At 47.4% G+C, this 19,137-nt stretch overlaps 1 protein-coding gene across 1 annotated transcript in view; it reads left to right on the top strand.

The window, feature by feature from the left end:
- The first annotated feature begins 4,356 nt into the window (after positions 1-4,356).
- The window catches only part of OCA2 (OCA2 melanosomal transmembrane protein), a 454,916-nt gene continuing 440,135 nt past the window's right edge, over positions 4,357-19,137 (top strand). The window contains exon 1 of the mRNA XM_049905844.1: positions 4,357-4,433. The gene's annotated coding sequence lies outside the window, so the exon portion shown is untranslated. The remainder of the gene's footprint in view (positions 4,434-19,137) is intronic.

Raw genomic sequence — 19,137 nt, 5'->3', positions numbered from 1 at the left:
TTCTACATGTACCACTTAGTGACATTGATTACATTCTTTGAGTTGTGTAACAATTCTCACCCTCCTTTTCTGAGTTGTTCTTCCCCCATTAACAAATTCACTGCCCCGATCTTCCTTCTAACCTTCGAGTTAATGTTGTCAATTTGATCCCATATAGACAGTTCTAAAAAGAATGTAATACTCAAGGCGGAAATTTTTTACTTGTTAAGCTAAACGATTTTTGGTTTTAAGAAGACTTAAAGGGATATTTTTCATTTAAGGTTTAAAGATGATCTCAGGGCAATTCTGTATTTTCCCCCTTTTGATTAGGATTCTTCTAGGCAATCTTTGATGAAAATGTTCAGTAATGGTAGCTGGGCACCATCCAGTTCTTCTGGTCTCATGGCAAAGGAGGCAGTTGTTCATGGAGGTGATTAGCCACACATTCCGCATCCTCCTTCTATTCCTGACTCTCTTCTCTGTAGTTCCAGGCACTGCACAACAAATTAGGAGGTAGAACAGAGGCACTAAATATATTATGCCAGTTAACTGTGATGTCCCATGAAACCATGACCCGAAACCAAGAAATCAAATCCCATGAAGTTTTTATCGTACATAAGCAGCCTCAGCAGTTACTCTTTTTGTTTTTATTTTTAAATGAATTAGATATTTAAAATATTTCCAGTTTTAATTGTATCGTGATAGCTATCAATAGATATGATCCAGACAAAAATTATTGAGACTCCAAAGAGCTTTTCAGAGTGTAACAGGGTCCTGAGACCAACCCTTGTCCCTATAGAGGGGGCCCTGCAGTGTCATATGGCGAGGGGTGGGGATCTCCAGGGAGGAAAAAAAGGCCTCCTGTCATGCCCACTCTGTATCTGCTTTTTGTGTATGTTCGGAAGCAATAGTGCAAGACAGACTCGTTCTGAGTTTTGTTTTTTGTTATTTTGTTAATACTGGAGGATTGCCTGTTTCCTTCTCTCGTTACCCTCCACTTCTGCTCAAAAGGGGAGGCTTTGATTTTCCTAGTAAGTTTCTTCACTTGTACCACGTGGTATCCTCAGTGTGGGTGCACCAGGACCTGTGGAAAGGTGACTGTCAGGGAGGAGACACAGCTGTGGCTGAGGACTGACCATTCCCCTGATGAGTTGGCAGGTCCCATCAATCCATATCTGGAATTGTAGAGCCACTCCTCCTGAGGAATTGGGCGGTGTGTATGTGTGTGTGTGTGTTTACCGACCGTGTGGTGGTGGACATACACTTAGAATGTGTCTGAAGTTGTCTGCTCTGATTCTCAAGACCATCATAAGGCTCTTGACACAGTGGCTTTTAAAATCCCAGCAAAACCTGGTTCTGCCCACATAGACATCCCCAACATTTTCACCAGGGGGCTCATGTCCTCACCTTCAAGTACATGCTCAGGTGTCTCCTCCCAAAGAGCGGCCCTGGCCCTCTATCTCCTGAAGGCCCCTCTTTCCCACCCTCTCAGCCCGTACTATGTGTCCTTCCCTGCACTTTATCCATTTTGTATAGTGTTTGTCCATCCTCTGGGCTGAGGTTCCCAAGGGACATCTTTGTTTTCCTCACCATGTGTCTCAGCTCTAGGAACAGTCTTGGCGGAACTAGGGCCGAGGACCTGTCTAGACCTCAGAGTGGCAGCAGCTTCAGGTTACCACTGACACCTCAAGGGCAGAGGAGCCTGGGCCTTTTGGGTGCTGCCCAGGAGTGTCTGGCAGGCTCCTTCCTGAAACCCATCTCCTCCCATCCAGGCAGTGAGGCCTGCCCCACAGGGCTGTTTGGAGCTGAGAACCCGGAAGGTTGCTACATTTGCATTGGTATGGATGCTGCCCAGTGTCAGGGACCCGTGCTTTGTCTTTAAGGTTCTGCTGCCAGGTGTAACTGGGTAGGAAAGTGCTAGAGCACTGTGAGCTTACCTGACTGCAGCTGCCAAGAGGAGGGAGAAGTCTGAGGAAACATCCTTTTTGAAGTGTCAAAGTTCATTGAGAAATCCACTTTGAGTTGCTGTGAACTCCGTCTTTGGAGTGAATCCCCTTACTGCTGGCGCACGGCCCAGTGCCCCTGGGATTTGGCCTCTCTCTCCACGGGGGCTTAAGCCCGCAGAGCAGCCACCCAGCGTGTGAAGTAGGAGACTCCTCGAACTTAGGGGCTCTGCATCTCCAGTCTTGTGATTCCTCACAGTTCTCATCCTTGGTGCAACTCATGTTTCACATTAACATATGCCTGAGAAATCACTAACTCTTTGTAGGGAAGTCATTTCTAGCAGGGGTCACCAGGATTATCCCTGTTACTAGGAAGTCCCTGGTGGGCACTGAGGATGGAATTGTAGAAAGGACCAGGGCCCAGGGCTGCAGAATCTGGGTGTACTCCCACAGGTGCAGCATCTGCGCCCCTGCCCTGCCAGTGTCTTCCAGAGTCCCTTCCTGTTCCCTCAGTGACCTCTAGCCCCTTGCCTCTGCATTAGGTCCAGGTCCTTCTGAAGGCAGGGCTGTGGCCCTCGCGCTGTCTCCCCATGAATTGCTGTTGGCACTCCGCCCCCTCCCCTGCTTCTGGAGGGCTTTAGCTGGTCCTCACCTGTGTGTCGTGTGACTCTGCCAGTGCCCAGGGTCTTCTCAGCACGCAGGTGCGGGGGCAGCGTTGTCTGGAGTGGCATCCCCACGGGGTGAGGGGATGGTGTGAGCCAGCTCTCCATCTCATCTCTGCCCGGGTCCTGTGGACTGACTCAGAGCCAGCCCTCCCAGGGTCACAAACGGTGCAGAAGGGCCGCCTGGGATGTGTGGCAGCTCCACAGTCTACACAGCAGGTGTCCACAGAACTCAAGGAAGGAGAAGGGACCAAGGTGAGGACAGACCTCCACAGAGCTGGGCTGGAGGACAGCAGCCAGCAGCACAGCTGCCTCTCTGGCCTCCCTCTCCGCCTGCCCAGTGGAAACTCCTGACCCCTGACCGCTGCTCGGCACCTAAATTGTACATGGCCTGCTGGGATTTCTGCATCCAAGCTCTGTCTTCCATCTTATGTGTGTGCCCAGTGAGGCTGCTGTTTCCTCAGAACATTTAGGAAACTCTGGGAATTTCTCTGAGATCCAGAGATCCAGAAAAGTGAGACTCTAGGTCCTGTCTTGTCTCTGTCCCAGATCTTTGTGCCTGGCTTCATCACCAGGTCATCCCCAAGACCTGGCTCCCATCACCTGTGTCCCCGTTGGGGCACAGCTCAGCCACCCTGAGCTCAGGCTTCCAAGGCGCTCCACGTTAGGGAGGTGCTGTAAAGGCAATGACAGTGCTCACCTGCTTGGACCTCCAAGCCTCTACCTGTGGATCCGCCTCCACAAGGCACTGTGCCTGCATGGGAGCCCCAGGAAGGGTGGTGGCCAGTTGCACAGACATGCCTCCCCATCAGTGTCCTGGGGCAAATATGTGGGTGCGTGCATGGGATGAGCTGGGTTCCTGGCCCCTGAGCTGACTCCAAGTCCGGGCTTGCCCTGCTTTGACAGGCTGTGCTGCCTCACTGAGGTGTGTCAGGAATCTGACACCTGCCGGCACAGCCTGCAGATGGGTGTGCCTCCCAGGCCTCTGTTCCTGCTTAGCCTGGCCACCCTTCTCGGTTTACAGCCTGTGGTTGTAAAACCCGTGCCAGACGGACAACGATTATCCCTGCACAGCGCGGCCCTTCCTGACCTCCCTGGCTACACTGTGGACAAACCAGTGAGCCCTGAGCTTCCTGCCATCCCCTAGGCGGAGCCAGCAGGGCGAAGGTCCACCTGGGGCTGCCAGTCCTCTGCTGGAGTGTGCGCGTGTGTGCATGTGTTGGTGTGTTTGTGTGTATGTGAGTGCACATGTGAGTGTCTGTATGTGCTGTGTGTCTGTGTATGTGTGTCTGCATGTGTCTATAGAGAGAGAGGGAGGGAGGGAGATTTCCACAGTGTGGTCTTGGGGTCTTGGCTGCAGCCCCCAGTGGGAGGGGGCAGTGAGAAATAACTTGGTGCCAGTCAAGCTTATTGGCCCAGCAGAGATCTCTTAGAAAGCAGAGCAGCAAAAATCCTCAGAATATTCACTTGAGTTGACACCCAGTTCTTGTTGGTGAGGCCACTGCTCGCTTTTATGATGCAGAGCAGAGACTGGGCATTGCCCTGTGAGGGGAGTCTACGCAGCTTGGCTACAGCCAGTAGACTTTTCCTGGGAGCCCCCTGCAGGGCAGGCCTCCTTCCCACAGCCTGTTTCTGTGGCTCGACTTCCCCCTCCCCCCCGCAAGCCTCCTGACTGCAGGGTCAGCGGGCGGGACCTGTGCTACCCTGGGGCGGGGGAGGGGGGAGGGGGGGAGCGGGCTGAGCGGCAGCTGCAAGTCCTCCTGACTCAAAGGGCTGTGTTCTACTCCTCTCCTGCGAGCTCACTGTGGCTGTTAGGCTTCACTCTGCAGGAAGGACCAGCTACCCTCAGGTAAATGGCAATGCTTTGGGTGAAAGAGTGTAATGAGTAATTCTATGCTGGTGAGCAGACAGGCTGCAAATGGGGGATGTGCAGATGTGTGCGGGGTCAGTGGCTGGAGAGGAGCCCACCGCTTGCTACTCCCTGGTGCTGTCTGACCTGCCCACCCACTGCTTCCAAGGACTCGGTGCCTGGAAGACCAGCCCGGCCCCGACCCTGACCAGCTGGGCAGTCAGTGGAGGCCATCTACCTCCCTGAGGGTGGGCTGTGAGGGTAGGGGGACTAGCCTGTACTGCTGTGCATTTGGATGTTTTCCTTGAGCTACGGGTGACCTTTCCCATGGCTTGGTGCATGAATACAGGCGGTCAGGTGCCCTCTGGCTCAGACTGTGTGCGAGACAATTGAGCCCTCATAGCCCCTGTCCTGAGGCACAGTGAAGTGAGTCAGGTCCATGTATTCAACTCTTTTCCTGGAGAGACGCTGAGGTACCCCCATGCGTGGGTGGCACTCGGACTACAAGGAGGCTCCCAGGCTGGTCCCCCTGGATGTGGTGAGTCAGAACCCAGCCCCTGTGGGAAAGGCCTCCCAGGCCTCTCAGGTGCAGGCACCTTGGAGAAGCGCTGCTCAGACAAAGAGGTTCCACGGCACCTCCTCCTGAGGTTGGCGGCTTCAGGAAAAGCTAGCAAGGGGCTGTTGGCCACTGCCAGGTGCTGTCTCCAGAGAACAGGCCAGTGTGTTAGGATGGTCCCACCATATACCGGCTCTGGGGGCCTGGAAACACAAATGTGCTGTGATACCAGCTTTCCCCTAGGTGCTAATGTGGGTGAGAGCTGGAGTCCCAGAAACCGCTTATTACTCCAAGTTTAGTTCAGAAAACCTGAGTGCAGGAGTCCACACCAGGGACAAAGTGGGCTAACTGATGGTGTACCTGAAGGCCTTCCACCCTGATAGACAGTAAACACTGGCTCTCTCTGGCGATTCAAGAAGCGACAGTTTCAGTGTCTGGCCAAGGTTCAAGGACAGCAGGACAGACAGGGAGAGGCCTGGCCTTTCCACAGGAACATGGCCTGTGGGAGATTTCCAGAAGGCAGCCTGGGCCCTGTGTGCATTTTTGCCCATCACCATAGCTGGGCACTCAGAGGGGGTACTTGCCCCAAGAGCTGACTGCTTGTGGGGGGCTCCTGGGTCACCTGGACATACCAGGAAGGATGGCGGTCCCAGTTCTAAGGAAGGTGCTGGGGCTCACTCTGTCCATGGGGTGGTGGTGCCTTAGATGTCCTGGAGACAAAAAGGTGGCAGGACCTGGTGGGCCCAGAGAGGTGGAGAGGGGCTGGGAGTCACCTGACAACAGGTGGACAGGTGGAGCTCAGCAGGGGTCCCATGTCCCACATAAACGGTAACTGCCAGCAAAGATTTCAGAGGCTAGACCTCTCCCTGCTGGCGTCAGGGGCAGCACCCATCTCACCCACTGGTCATCATAAACTTTGTGGTTACCTCCAATTGCCTGGAGGGATGGAGGTCATTGTCAGATGCAAATGTACCCCACCTCCACTCCTCAGGGAACTGATTTGACTTCTCTGGTTGTAGACAACACAAGATGTGCAGGCTCAGCAGGGTCCTCGCCCATCTGCCATGGAGCACAGCCCAGATGGGTGAGCACCTGGCCTTGGAGCCTCTGGGATGGGAGAGCAGCTTTTTTCCTCCTTTGCACGTGTTCTATGGAGCCCTGGTGGTGCAGTGGTTAAGAGCTTGCCTGCTAACCAAAAGGTCAGCAGCTGGAATCCACCAGCTGTTCCTTGGAAACCCTGTAGGGCAGTACTACTCTGTCCTGTAGGGTGGCTGTGGGTCAGAATCAACTCGACGGCAACGGGTTTGGTTTTTGGGGAGTATTCTGACTCTGGCAGCAAGAGTGAGGACAGAGGGAGAAGCAGCCGGGCTCGGCCTGCCCCAGCTGGGTGTGAACGCAGCTGTCACGCCCTGGAGAACAGCAGCAGGAGTGAGGACAGAGGGAAAAGCAGCCGGGCTCCGCCCGCCCCAGCTGGGTGTGAACACAGTTCTCATGCCCTGGAGAACAGCAGCAGGAGTGAGGACAGAGGGAAAAGCAGCCGGGCTCGGCCCGCCCCAGCTGGGTGTGAACACAGCTGTCACACCCTGGAGAACATCCCTCGGCCTGGCCCAGCTGGGTGTGAACGCAGCTGTGATGCCCTGGAGAATATCCCTCGGCCCGCCCCAGCTGGGTGTGAACGCAGCTGTCATGCCCTGGAGAACATCCCTTGGATTTATGTTTCTCCTTTTTGCTGGAAGAAAGGTGTCAGTTCCGTAGAAACGAGTGTTGGGACTGCCTCTTCATGGGCTCTGGAGGCCTCCACAGGACTTGTCTGCACCCTCAGCTCAGGCTGGCGGCCCTGCAACCCCACCGCAGGTCCAGGGTGAAGCAGTGGCGTCATAGAAGGTGGCACTGTTTGGGGGTGTGCATTCCTGGCCCCTTGGTTTTGGGATATGGACAGACCACAGGGTGAGCTGGTAAGGTAGATGTTTTGGGAATAAATCCTCCAGGTTTCTGAGTGAGGCCACCCCCTTCTCTCTGCACTGACAAAGTGACCACTACGGTGGCTTTGCATGGAGGGAGCAGGGGCGGATTAACCAGTAAACAAAGTGCACAGGGGCTTACAGTAAGCAAGCTACGCGCAGGTTTACTTGTTTTTACTAATCTCTAGTGCAGGGTCGCTATGAGTCGGAATCAACTCGATGGCACTGGGTTTGGTTTTTTTGGTTTTAATGCACAACTTTGTGGTGGAAAACAGGTGAAGGTGTGCACGACAGACTAGCAAGTAAGCACAAGTAAGCTTGTGTGTATCTTGTTTATTGGGTAATCCATCCCTGGGAGGGAGGTATTGCTCTTCAAGAGGGTCAGTCCATCTGTGCGCAGTTACGCTGAGGGTCGGCCAGGGTGGCAAGGGCACTGCGCTCACGGGCTGTCTGGGAACCACAGATGTGGTATAGGCTACAGCTTGGGTTTAGAGTGGGAGAAGCCGAATTCCATGGACACCACCCATCACCTGGCACGGGCCAGAGCTGGGGCAAGGAAGGTAAGGTGGCGGTTTCATTGCCCAAACTCCTCTCCGTCGGGCAGTGGCAGCTTCTTAGGTTCTTCCCCTTTGTCGCTGTCCCTACATCTTACACCAGGAAGATACTGACACCCGTCGTCCCAGCAGTGGCCCGGGGTGCATGCTGTGTGTGTAAGGGAAAGGAGCTGCCTTCTTAGGCTGGGCGAGCATCTGCTCCTGTCACTGGAAGACCTCTGCCACATCACTCCAGGATCCAGGGTGAAACCTTGTGACTGTGGACGTGTCACTGCCCAACCTGGTGGAGACCAAGCAGGGAGGCCAGGGACTCATGTCATGTGGGAAAGGGCCTGTCTCTTGCAGACAGAAGGACTTGAAAGATGCACGAGTTCCCCACTGGCTTTAGGAGCCCTCCAGTCACCACTGCCTGTGATTGTGTGCTCGCTATCTCTGTTCTTCCAGTGAGAGCAGGGAATTCCAAGGTTGAGGCTAACGTTTGTGTGAAAAAATCCAAAGTGTTTGAAATAATAGAAAATAGTTCATTAACATAGCATTTTTTAGGTGCCTTCTGATGCACAGTGCTAGTTAGGCATCAAAGATGGTATGAGAGCATCCCAGCACTCTCACGGGACCATTGCCCTCAGCCTGCCTCTGTGTCAGCCTCCTCTTGGTGTGGGCACCAGTTACATAGAGCCTCGCTGAAGAGAGTGTCCCGGGGCAGGGCTAGGCAGTTTCTCTTCTGTGGGGTTGTGACCAGACCACTTCCCAGGGGTGTACAGAATAGTGCCATCGTCTTACAACTGTGTCTGTCATTTTGCCTTAACGACCCATCTGCTGGGGCTCACTGGCCAGGCAGGCAGTGCTCTCTGTGTCTTCTGTTCAGAATCCCACAACCATGTATGCCATGGCAAGTAAACTGAGGCACAGAGTGGCACCCCTCGCTCACCAGGCAGGCTCTGACTAGCCCGTAGTACTGGGCTGGGAAGTGCAGATGCCACTGCAAAAAGTGCCCTTTGTGATTCCAGTGGTGCCCGGTGCTGGGCCTGGCGCTGCACCTGGGACGGACTTTGATTTGAGGCCTCCTGCAACCTGTCCACAGCGTGGAAGGAGAGTGCCTCCCACAGGAAAGGGTGCTTAGGACCTGGTGGTTTAGGTTTTTATTATGAGGAGCCAAATGTAAAATTCTCATAATGGTTTTCAGTATTGGTGAGCAAAAGCCAATAATACAGCAATAGAAATAATTCCAAATTCTGTTAGTAAAGGTGGCCAATCCTCTATAGGGTGGGGGGCAGGGGGCAGGTGCAGGGGCTATGCTCCACAGCTGTTCCTTCTGGAAATCTCTCCGCCTTTCTCTCGTCCTGCAAGGCAGCTGGCACTGCCTCTGAGTTTGTGTGAGGTTACAGAGAGAAGGTCAACACCTGCAGCCAGAACATGCTCCACCCCAGGTGACCTCTCTGCTCTCCTCAGATGCTTGAGGGCGATTTACTCCTTAAAACAAGAACTATAAAAGGGATTAAAGACCATGCAGTTTGGTTGAATGTTCTAGAAGCTTTTAACCAAGTTCACATGTTGCAAACCCATCTGAAGGGATGAGTGGTTGAATTTGGTGGGCTGGGTCCTGTGGGGCCTCGGAAGCTGGTCCTGACAGTGGGCTGTGCTGCCATCATGTGACCATCTTTGTGTGCCCAGGGCTGGCCTGTCCCTGCCGGGGATCTTTGGATTACAGAGCGTACAGCGCTGGGAGTAGGGTCTGTGTGAGGAAGAAGCTTCTAGTGACAAGTGTGCCCTCAGGACTGGGAAATTGTTCCCAAGACGGGAATGGACTACTGAGGGGATTTGTTTTTAACACAAAATTTTCACAGTAGCCAGTCCCTTTTTTCATTCTTCTATTTTCATTATTTTATTACATCAAGTGATTAAAGAACTTAAAGAAAACCCTTAATTAGAATGCACAGACCTCCTCAATGTGGCATGTACTGACTTTGCTCTAATGTAGAGTCCATGCTGGTCCCCTGGCCAGCGGGGTGGTGGGAGATGGCTCACCCAGTATCACGAAGCTCAGAGACCGCATGCTTTCAGGGCCGCACTGGGGAGGCACCTGGGTCCTTAACTGTGGGCTGGAGTGCCAGCCGCTAGCTGTGCCGGCCTCTAGGCCTCTGCTGTCTCATGTGTGGGCCTGCCCCACTATGCCAGCACTCCAAACCCTGATAGAACTCAGTCACACTGTCTGCCAGAGATGCAGGGGGTACTTGGGCTACGGGCTGGGTTCTTATCCCCTCACTGGGTCTTCTCTGCAACAAGGGGGGAGGCCCGGGCTGCATTGGGCCATGCTCAAGCCCTGTTTTCCTTTCTGTCCCTTGGCCGCTGGTGGCTTTCATCCCAGTTCTGTAGTCCCAGGAACCCCGTCAGCACCCCTAGGTGGCTCTGAGGGTGGGGAGGAATGACAGCCTGATCGCACCACCCTGGAGCAGGCTGGAGTCCGGCCAGGCCAACCTCAGGCAGACGGCGGTGTGCTGAGAACATCAGGGTGCCCTGGAGGTTGGGAGAGGGCCAGACACTGGATCCTCCAGAGAACAGTAGGGGATAGGTGTCAGGCTCCCTGGAAGTTAAGTTAGCTGGGAGTGGACATGGACCAGAGGACAAGCAGGGAGGACATTGGGATGCTGGCTGAGTGACATGTCAGTGTCCCACCAGGCTCACTGGGCCACCTTCAGGGCAGGTCACTTCGTAGTGTAAACCAACAGCCATCGATTGTTTCTGGTGACTCTGAGGGCAGCCTGGATGTGCCCTGCTCCCCGTGGGCCTTGGTTCTTCCTCTTGGTCCCTCTGTGGTGTGGTGGCCTCAGGTTCAGAGAATGGGAGGGGCAGTGGGGACACTGCCAGGCCTGTGAGGCTGGGCCTCCCATGGCACCCCTGTAGCCCAGGCTCAGGGTGGGCATGGGCAGTGGGTTTTGGCCAACCATCTCCCACCTCAGAGCTGGGAGGCTTCATCCAACACCCCATCTCTGGCCTCAGTTTGGTGTGAATTGCACAGAGAGAAGGATAGGGACACCTAGGAGAAAGAAGGTTCCTCCAAGCTCAGGCTCCACAGACAGGGGCACACTGGATCCTCAGCCTGCACGTGGAGGCTTCTGGTGGGGCAGACTGGGTGGGCTTCTGGTGTGCTACGCAGCCACCTGCAGGCACACACGCACAAACTATAATACACCTGGAGGCTGTTACTAAAGACACCTAGAAGCAACACAACTTTTAAACTCAATTTAAGAGATAGTGCTGGGAGGGCTTTTTGATTCTCTCTCTCTCTTTTTGTTGTGGTAAACGTATACATAACAAAACATTTGCCATTTCAATGTTTTTTTTTTTTTTTACACGTACAATCTGGCAACATTAATTACATTCATCACCACTACCAATTTCTAGATTTTTCCATCATCTTAACAGAAGCTCAGTGTTCCCTAACCAAAGACTCCCTCTTTCCCACTTCCTCCCGCCCACCCCTGGTAACCACTAATAAACTTTGCTGTCTATACACTTACCTATTCTAGATATTTCATGTAAGTGGGATCATACACTATTTGTCCTTTTGTGACTGACTTTTTTCATTCAGCATAATGTTTCAAGGTTCATCCATGTTGTAACATGTGTCAGGACTTCGTTTCTCTTTATGTCTGAGTAATATTCCGCTGTATGTGTATTCCACATTTTGTTTATCCATTCATCTGTTGATGGACATTTAGGTTGTTTACACCTTTTGGCTATTGTGAATAGTGTTGCAATGAAGATTGGTATAGAAGTATCAGCATTCTTGCTTTCAACTCTTTTGGGTACGTGCCTATGAGTGGTGTTACTGGATCATTTTGGAATTCCATGTTTAACTTTTTGAGGAACTTCCAAACTGTTTTCCACAGTGGCTGTGCCATTTTACAGTCTCACCAGCAACAGTCTCACCAGCAATGAATGAGGGTTCCAGTTTTTCCACATCCTCACCAACACCCGTTTTATATTTTTTTAATCATGCCCATCTTTGTCGGCATGAAGCAGTATTTCGCTGTGGTTTTGATTTACATTTCCCCAATGACTAGTGACCTTGAGCATCATTTCATGCATCTGTTGGCCGTTTGTGTTTCTTTGGTGAAATATCTATTCAAGCCTTTTGCTCATTTTTTGATTGGATTGTTTGTTTTTTGTTGTTAAGTTGTAGGAGTTCTTTATATATTCTGGATATTTAAACCTTTCTCTGATATATAGTTCCCCCAAATTTTCTTCCAGTCTGAGGTTGTCTTTTCACTTTTGTCAATAAAGTCCTTTGATAAACAGAAGTTTTTTGTGTTTTTTTTTTTAATTTTGATGAAGTCCAATTTATCTGTTTTGTCTTTTGTTGCTCATTCTTTTGGTGCCATATCTTAAAACTCATTGTTAAAAAGTAGGTCCCAAAGTATTACTCCTATGTTTTGTTCTAAGAGTTTTATGCTTTTAGTTCTTACATTTAAGTCCTTGATCAACTTTGATTTGTGTATGATGTGAAGTGTGGGTCCAGGTACATTCTTTTCCTCATATGAATCCAGTTGTCCCAGCACCATTTATTAAAGAGGCTCTTTTTCCCCCCATTGGATAGACTTAGCCTTGTTAAAAATCAATTGATCATAGGTGAATGGGTTTATTTTTGGACTTTAAGTTCTATTCCATTGGTATATATGTCTGTTATTATACCACTACTAGAACATTTCGATTACTGTAGTTTTATGTTTTGTTATTAGGAAATGTGAGTCCTCCAATTTTATTCTTCTTTTTTAAAAATTGCTGTGGCTCTGACAAAGTCCAACACCCATTCCTAACTTAAAAAAACCAACAAAATAGGTACAGAAGGGAAATTTCTCAACATAACGAAAGGCATCTATGAAAAGCAACAGCTAGCATCATTCTTAACGGAGAGAGGCTGAGAACAGGAACACGACAAGGATGCCTTTTATCATCACTCCTATTTAACATTGTCTGCAAGTTCTAGCTAGAGCAATAAGGCAAGAAAAAGAAATAAAGGGCATCCAAATTGGCAATAAAGAAGTTAAATTGTCCCTATTTGCAGATGATATGATACTGTGCATAGAAAACCCAAAAACTCCACAAGAAAACTACTGGAACTAATAGAAATAATCAGCAGAGCAGGGTACAAGACAAACATACACAAATCAGTTGGGTTCTTATACACCGATAAAGAGAATGATGAAAAGGAAATCAGTAAATCAATACCATTTATAATAGCCCCTAAAAAAATAAAACACTTAGGAATAAATTTAGCCAGGATGCAAAGGACCTATACAAAGAAAACTACAAAACACTACTGCATGAAACCAAGAGATCTACATAAATGGAAAAACATACCATGCTTATGGATAAGTAGACTCAACATTGTGGAAGTGACGATTCTACCCAAAGCGATTTACAAATACAATGCAATCCAGATCCAAATACCAACAACTTTCTTTAAAGAGATGGAAAAACTTATCATTAACTTTATATAGAAAGGGAAGAAGCACCCGATAAGAAAAGCACTATTGAAAAAAAAAAGAATAAAGTAGGAGGACCTGCACTGCCTGACCTCAGAACCTACTATACAGCCATGGTAGTCAAAACAGCCTGGTACTGGTATGACGACAGATACATTGACCAGTGGAACAGATTGAGAACCTAGATGTAAATCCATCCACCTACAGTCACCTGATCTCTGACAAGGGCCCAAAGTCCATCGAATAGAGGAAAAGACAGTCTTTTTAACAAATGGTGCTGGCAAAACTGGATGTCCATCTGCAAAAAAAAAAAAATGAAACGGGACCGATACCTCACACCATATACAAAACTAATTCAAAATGGATCAAAGACCTAAATATAAAGCCAAAAACTATGATGTTCATAGAAGAAAAAATAGGATCAATGCTAGAGGCCCTAATGTTGTTGTTGTTAGGTGCTGTCAAGTCAGTTCCGACTCATAGCTACCCTATGCACAACAGAACGAAACATTGCCCGGTCCTGCGCCATCCTTACAATCGTTGTTATGCTTGAGCTCATTGTTGCAGCCACTGTGTCAATCCACCTCGTTGAGGGTCTTCCTCTTTTCCGCTGACCCTGTACTCTGCCAAGCATGATGTCCTTCTCCAGGTACTGATCCCTCCTGACAACATGTCCAAAGTACGTAAGACGCAGTCTCACCATCCTTCCTTCTAAGGAGCATTCTGGTTGTACTCTAAGACAGATTTGTTCGTTCTTTTGGCAGTCCATGGTATATTCAATATTCTTCGCCAACACCACAATTCAAAGGTGTCAATTCTTCTTTGGTCTTCCTTATTCATTGTCCAGCTTTCACATGCATATGATGTGATTGAAAATACCATGGCTTGGGTCAGGCGCACCTTAGTCTTCAGGGTGACATCTTTGCTTTTCAACACTTTGAAGAGGTCCTTTGCAGCCGATTTGCCCAATGCAATGCGTCTTTTGATTTCTTGACTGCTGCTTCCATGGCTGTTGATTGTGGATCCAAGTAAATGAAATCCTTGACAACTTCAAATAATAGATGGCATTAATGGGATACAAATCACAACCAACAACACACAAACTCCAGAAGATAACCTAGATAACTGGGATCTTTTAAAAAAGAAACACTTATGCTTATCAAAAGAGTAAAAAGAGAACTTACAGACTGGGAAAAAAAATTGACTATTATAAATCATACAAGGGTTTAATCTCTAAAATCTACAAGAAAATCCAACACTTCTACAACAAAAAGACAGTGCAATCAAAAAATGGGCAAAGGAAATGAACAGAGACTTCACCTAAGAAGACATTTAAGTGGCCAACAGACACATGAGGAAACGCTCACAATCTCTATCCATTAGAGAAATGCAATTCAAACCACAATGAGATACCATCTCACCCCAGCATTACTGGCACAAATCAATAAAACAGGAAATAACAAATGTTGGAGAGGCCGCGGGGAGATTGGAACTCTTATGCACTGCTGTTCAGAATGCAAAATGATACAACCATTTTGGAAGATGATATGGCACTTCCTTAGAAAGCTAGAAATAGAAATACCATATGATCCAGCAATCTCACTCCTAGGAATATATCCTAGAGAAATAAGAGTGGTCACATGAATAGATGTATGCACACCCATGTTCATTACAACGTTGTTCACAATGACAAAAAGATGGAAACAACCTAGATGCCCATCAACAGACGAATGGATACAAACTGTGGTACATACACACAAGGGAGTATTACACAAAAATAAAGAACAATGACGCATCTGTGAAGCATCTCATAACATGGATGAATCTGGAGGGCATTACGCTGAGTGGAGTAAGTCAACCACAAAAGGACCAATATTGTATGAGACGACCGCTGTAAAAACTCATGAAAGTGTTTACACACAAAAAGAAACAATCTCTGATGGTTATGAGGGAGGGGAGGGGTGATGATGGGAAAACACTAAGTAGACAGTAGATAAGCGGTAACTTTGGTGAAGGGTAAGACAGTAAACAATACTGGGAAAGCCAACACAACTTGTCCAAGGCAAGGTCATGGAAGCTCCATAGACATATCTAAACTCCCTGAGGGACCAAATTGCTGGGCCGAGGGCAGTGGGGACCATGGTCTCAGGGAACATCTAGCTCAATCGGCATAACATAGTTTATAAAAAAAATGTTCTACATTCTACTTCGGTGAGTAGCGTCTGGGGTCTTAAAAGCCTGTGAGTGGCCTATAGGATACTCCACTGTTCTCACCCCTTCAGGAGCAAGGAAGGTGGAAACTAACGATACAATGGAAAGATTAGTCCAAAGGACTAATGGACCACATCTACCATGGCCTCCACCAGACTGAGTCCAGTACAACTAGATGGTGCCCGGTTACCACCACTGACAGCTGTGACAGGGATCACAATAGAGGGTGCTGGATAGAGTTGGAGAAAAACGTAGAACAAAATTCTAACTCAAAAAGGAAAACCAGACTTGCTGGCCTGACAGAGACTGGAGAAACCCTGAGAGTATGGCCCCCAGACACCCTTTCAGCTCAGTAACGAAGTCACTCCTGAGGTTCACCCTTCAGCCAAAGATTGGACAGGCCCATAAACCCAAACAAGACTAAAGGGGTACACCAGCCCAGAGGCAGGGACTAGGAGACAGGAGGGAACAGGAAAGCTGATAATGGGGAACCCAAGGTTGAGAAAGGAAAATGTTGAAATGTCGTGGGGTTGTTAACGAATGTCATAAAACAATATGTGTACTAACTGTTTAATGAGAAACTAGTTTGTTCTGTAAACCTTCATCTAAAGTACAGTTAAAAAAAAATTGATGTGGCTATTTGGGGCCCCTTGCAGTTCCATATAAATTTGAGGATGGGCATTGCCATTTCTGCAGTGAAAATTGTTGGGATTTTGATGGGGACTGTGTTGAATCAATAGATTGCTTTAGGTAGTATTGACATCTTTAACAATATTAAGTCTTCTGATCCATGAGCACAGAATATCCTTCCATTTATTTAGATCTTCTCTAATTTCTTTCAGTAATGTTTTATAGTTTTTAGTGTACAAGTCTTCCACTTTCTTCGTTAGATTTATTTCCAGCACTTTATTCTTTAGATGGTATTGTAAATGAAATTGTTCCTTTAAAACCTTTTTCATATTGGTCATTGCTGATGTATAAAAACCTGGCTGAGTTTTATATGTTGACATTGTATTCTGCCACTTTGCTTAATTTATTTATGAAATATAGTAGCTTTCTTATGAGGCGATTCAATTGCCGTTGCTGTCTTGGAAGAAGTACAGCCAGAATGTTCCTTAGAAATGAGGATAGTAAGACTTCGTCTCACATACTTTGGACATGTGACCAGGACGGACCAGACCCTGGAGAAGGGCATCATGCTTGGTAAGGTAGAGAGTCAGCAAAAAAGTGGAAGACCCTCAACAAGATGAATTGAGACAGTGGCTGCAACAATGTGCTCAAACACAGCAGCAATTTTGAGGATGGAGCAGGACTGGGCAGTGTTTAGTTCTGTTGTGCATGGGGTCACTATAAGTTGGAACCATTGACATGTAATAACAACAACAGCTTTCTTAAAATTATTTGAGGTCTCCCAAGTTTAGGATCATGTCATCTCCAGGAAAGGATAGTTTTACTTTTTCCTTTCTAATTTGGATGTTCTATTTGTTTCTCATGCCTAATTGTTCTGGCCAGGATTTCCAGTACAATATTGAATAGCAGTGGTGAAAGGAACATCCTTGTCTTGTTCCTGACCTTAAGGGGAAAGCTCTAAGTCTTTCTTCATTGAGTATGATGTTGTTGTTACTTGCCGTCACATTGGCTCTGACTCATGGTGACCTCATGTGTCACAGAAGAAGACATTGTCCGGTGCTGCACCATCTTCATCATCACTGGTATGTTTGAGACCATTGTTCTGGCTATTGTGTCAACCCATCTCATTGAGGGATTTCCTCATTTACAGACTCTTTACTAACCTTGTTTACTGAAATTGAAGAGGACTTGAAGCACTTACTGATGAAGATCCAAGACCACAGCCTTAAGTATGGATGACACATCAACATAAATAAAACAAAAATCTTCACAACTGGACCAATAAGCAATAACATGATAAACGGAGAAAATATTGAAGTTGTCAAGAATCTCATTTTACTTGGATCCACAATCAACGTCCAGGATGCAGCAGTCAGGGAATCAAATGGTGCATTGCATTGGGCAAATCTACTGCAAAAGGCCTCTCTGAAGTGTTAAAAAGCAAAGATGTCACTTTAAGGATGAAGGTGCACCTGACCCAAACCATGATTTTTTCAATTGTCTCATATGCATGCAAAAGCAGGACAATGACAAGGAAGACCAAAGAAGAATTGAGGCCTTTGAATTATGGTGTTGGCAATGGACTGCAGAAAAATGAAGGAATCTGTCTTGGAAGAAGTACAGTTGAAATTCTTAGAAGCAACAATGCTTCTCACGTGTGTCTCACATACTTTGAACATATTATCAGAAGGGGCCATTTCCTAGAGAAGGGCATCATGTTTGGTAAAGTAGAGGATCAGCAAAAAAGAGGAAGACCCTCGATCAGATGGATATGTTGTTGTATTCAATTGCATCCATATTCATAAAGGGTGTTGGTCTGTATTTTTCTTTCCTTCGGATGCCTTTGCCTGTCTTTAGTATCAGAGTAATGCTAACCTCATAGAATGAATTGGGAAGTGTTCCTTACTCTTCTATTTGTTGGAAAAGTTTATGAAGGATTGAGGTCACTTCTATGAATGTTTGGTAGAAATCCCCAGTGAAGCCATGTGGTCTGGAACTTTTCTTTGGTGGGAGGTTTTAAATTACTGATTCAATCTCTTCCCTTATTTTGGTTCTGTTGAAATCTTCTGTTTTTTCTTGAGTCAGTGTGTATCTGGGAATGTGTCCGTTTCATCTAGATTATTTAATTAATTATTTAATTTGTTGATGTACAATTGTTCATGATATTCTCTTATGATCCTTTTTATTTCTGTAGAGTTCTTTGACAGTTTGTCCTACTGTGGTGGCTTGTATGTTGCTGTGATCCTGGAAGCTATGCCACTGGTATTTCACAAACTAGCAGGGTGACCCATGGTAGACAGGTTTCAGTGGACCTTCCAGACTAAGACAGTCTAGGAAGAAGAGCCTGGTGGTCTACTTAAAAAAAAAAATTGTCCAGTGATAACCTTATGAATAGCATTGAAAAATTGTCTGTTATAGTGCAGGAAGATGAGCCCTTAGGGTTGGAAGGCACTCAAGATACAACTGGGGAGGAGCTGACTCCTTAGAGTTGACCTTAACGATGTGGATGGGATAAAGCTTTAGGGACCATCATTTGCTTATATGGCATGACTCAAAATGAGAAGAAACAGCTGCAAACATCCATTAATAATTTGAATGTGGACTGTATGAAGTATGAATCTAGGAAAATTAGAGGTCATCAAAAATGAATGGAACACATAAAGATCAATATCCTAGATGTTAGTGAGCTGAAATGGACTGGTTTGGCCATTTTGAATCAGACAGTCATATGGTCTACTATGCCAGGAATGACAAATTGAAGAGGAGTGGTGCCACACTCATTATCAAAAGCAACATTTCAAGATCTGTCCTAAAGTACAACACTGTCAATGATAGAATAATATCTGTATACCTACAAGGAAGGCCAGTTAATCTGAATATTATTCAAATTTATGCACCAACCACTAATGCCAAAAATGAAGAAACTGAAGATTTTTACCAACTCCTGCAGTCTGAAATTGATCACACATGTATTGAGTATTCATTTATAATTACTGGTGATTGGAATGTGAAAGTTAAGAACAAAGAAGAAGGATCCGTCGTTGGGAAATATGACCTTGGTGATAGACACGATGCTGGAAATCATATGATAGAATTTTGCAAGCCAAACTACTTCTTCTTTGGAAATTCCTTTTTTCAACAACGTGACAATGACTATACATGTGGACCTCACCAGATGGAAAACACAGCAATCGAATCAACTACATCTGTGGAAAGAGTTGATGGAAAAGTTCAATATTATCAGTCAGAACAAGGCCAAGCACTGACTATGGAACAGACCATCAATTGCTCTTATGCAAATTCGAG

This window comes from Elephas maximus, chromosome 13, assembly GCF_024166365.1.
Source record: "Elephas maximus indicus isolate mEleMax1 chromosome 13, mEleMax1 primary haplotype, whole genome shotgun sequence".
Taxonomy (NCBI): Eukaryota; Metazoa; Chordata; class Mammalia; order Proboscidea; family Elephantidae; genus Elephas; species Elephas maximus.
This window is presented reverse-complemented; position numbering and strand designations above follow the sequence as displayed.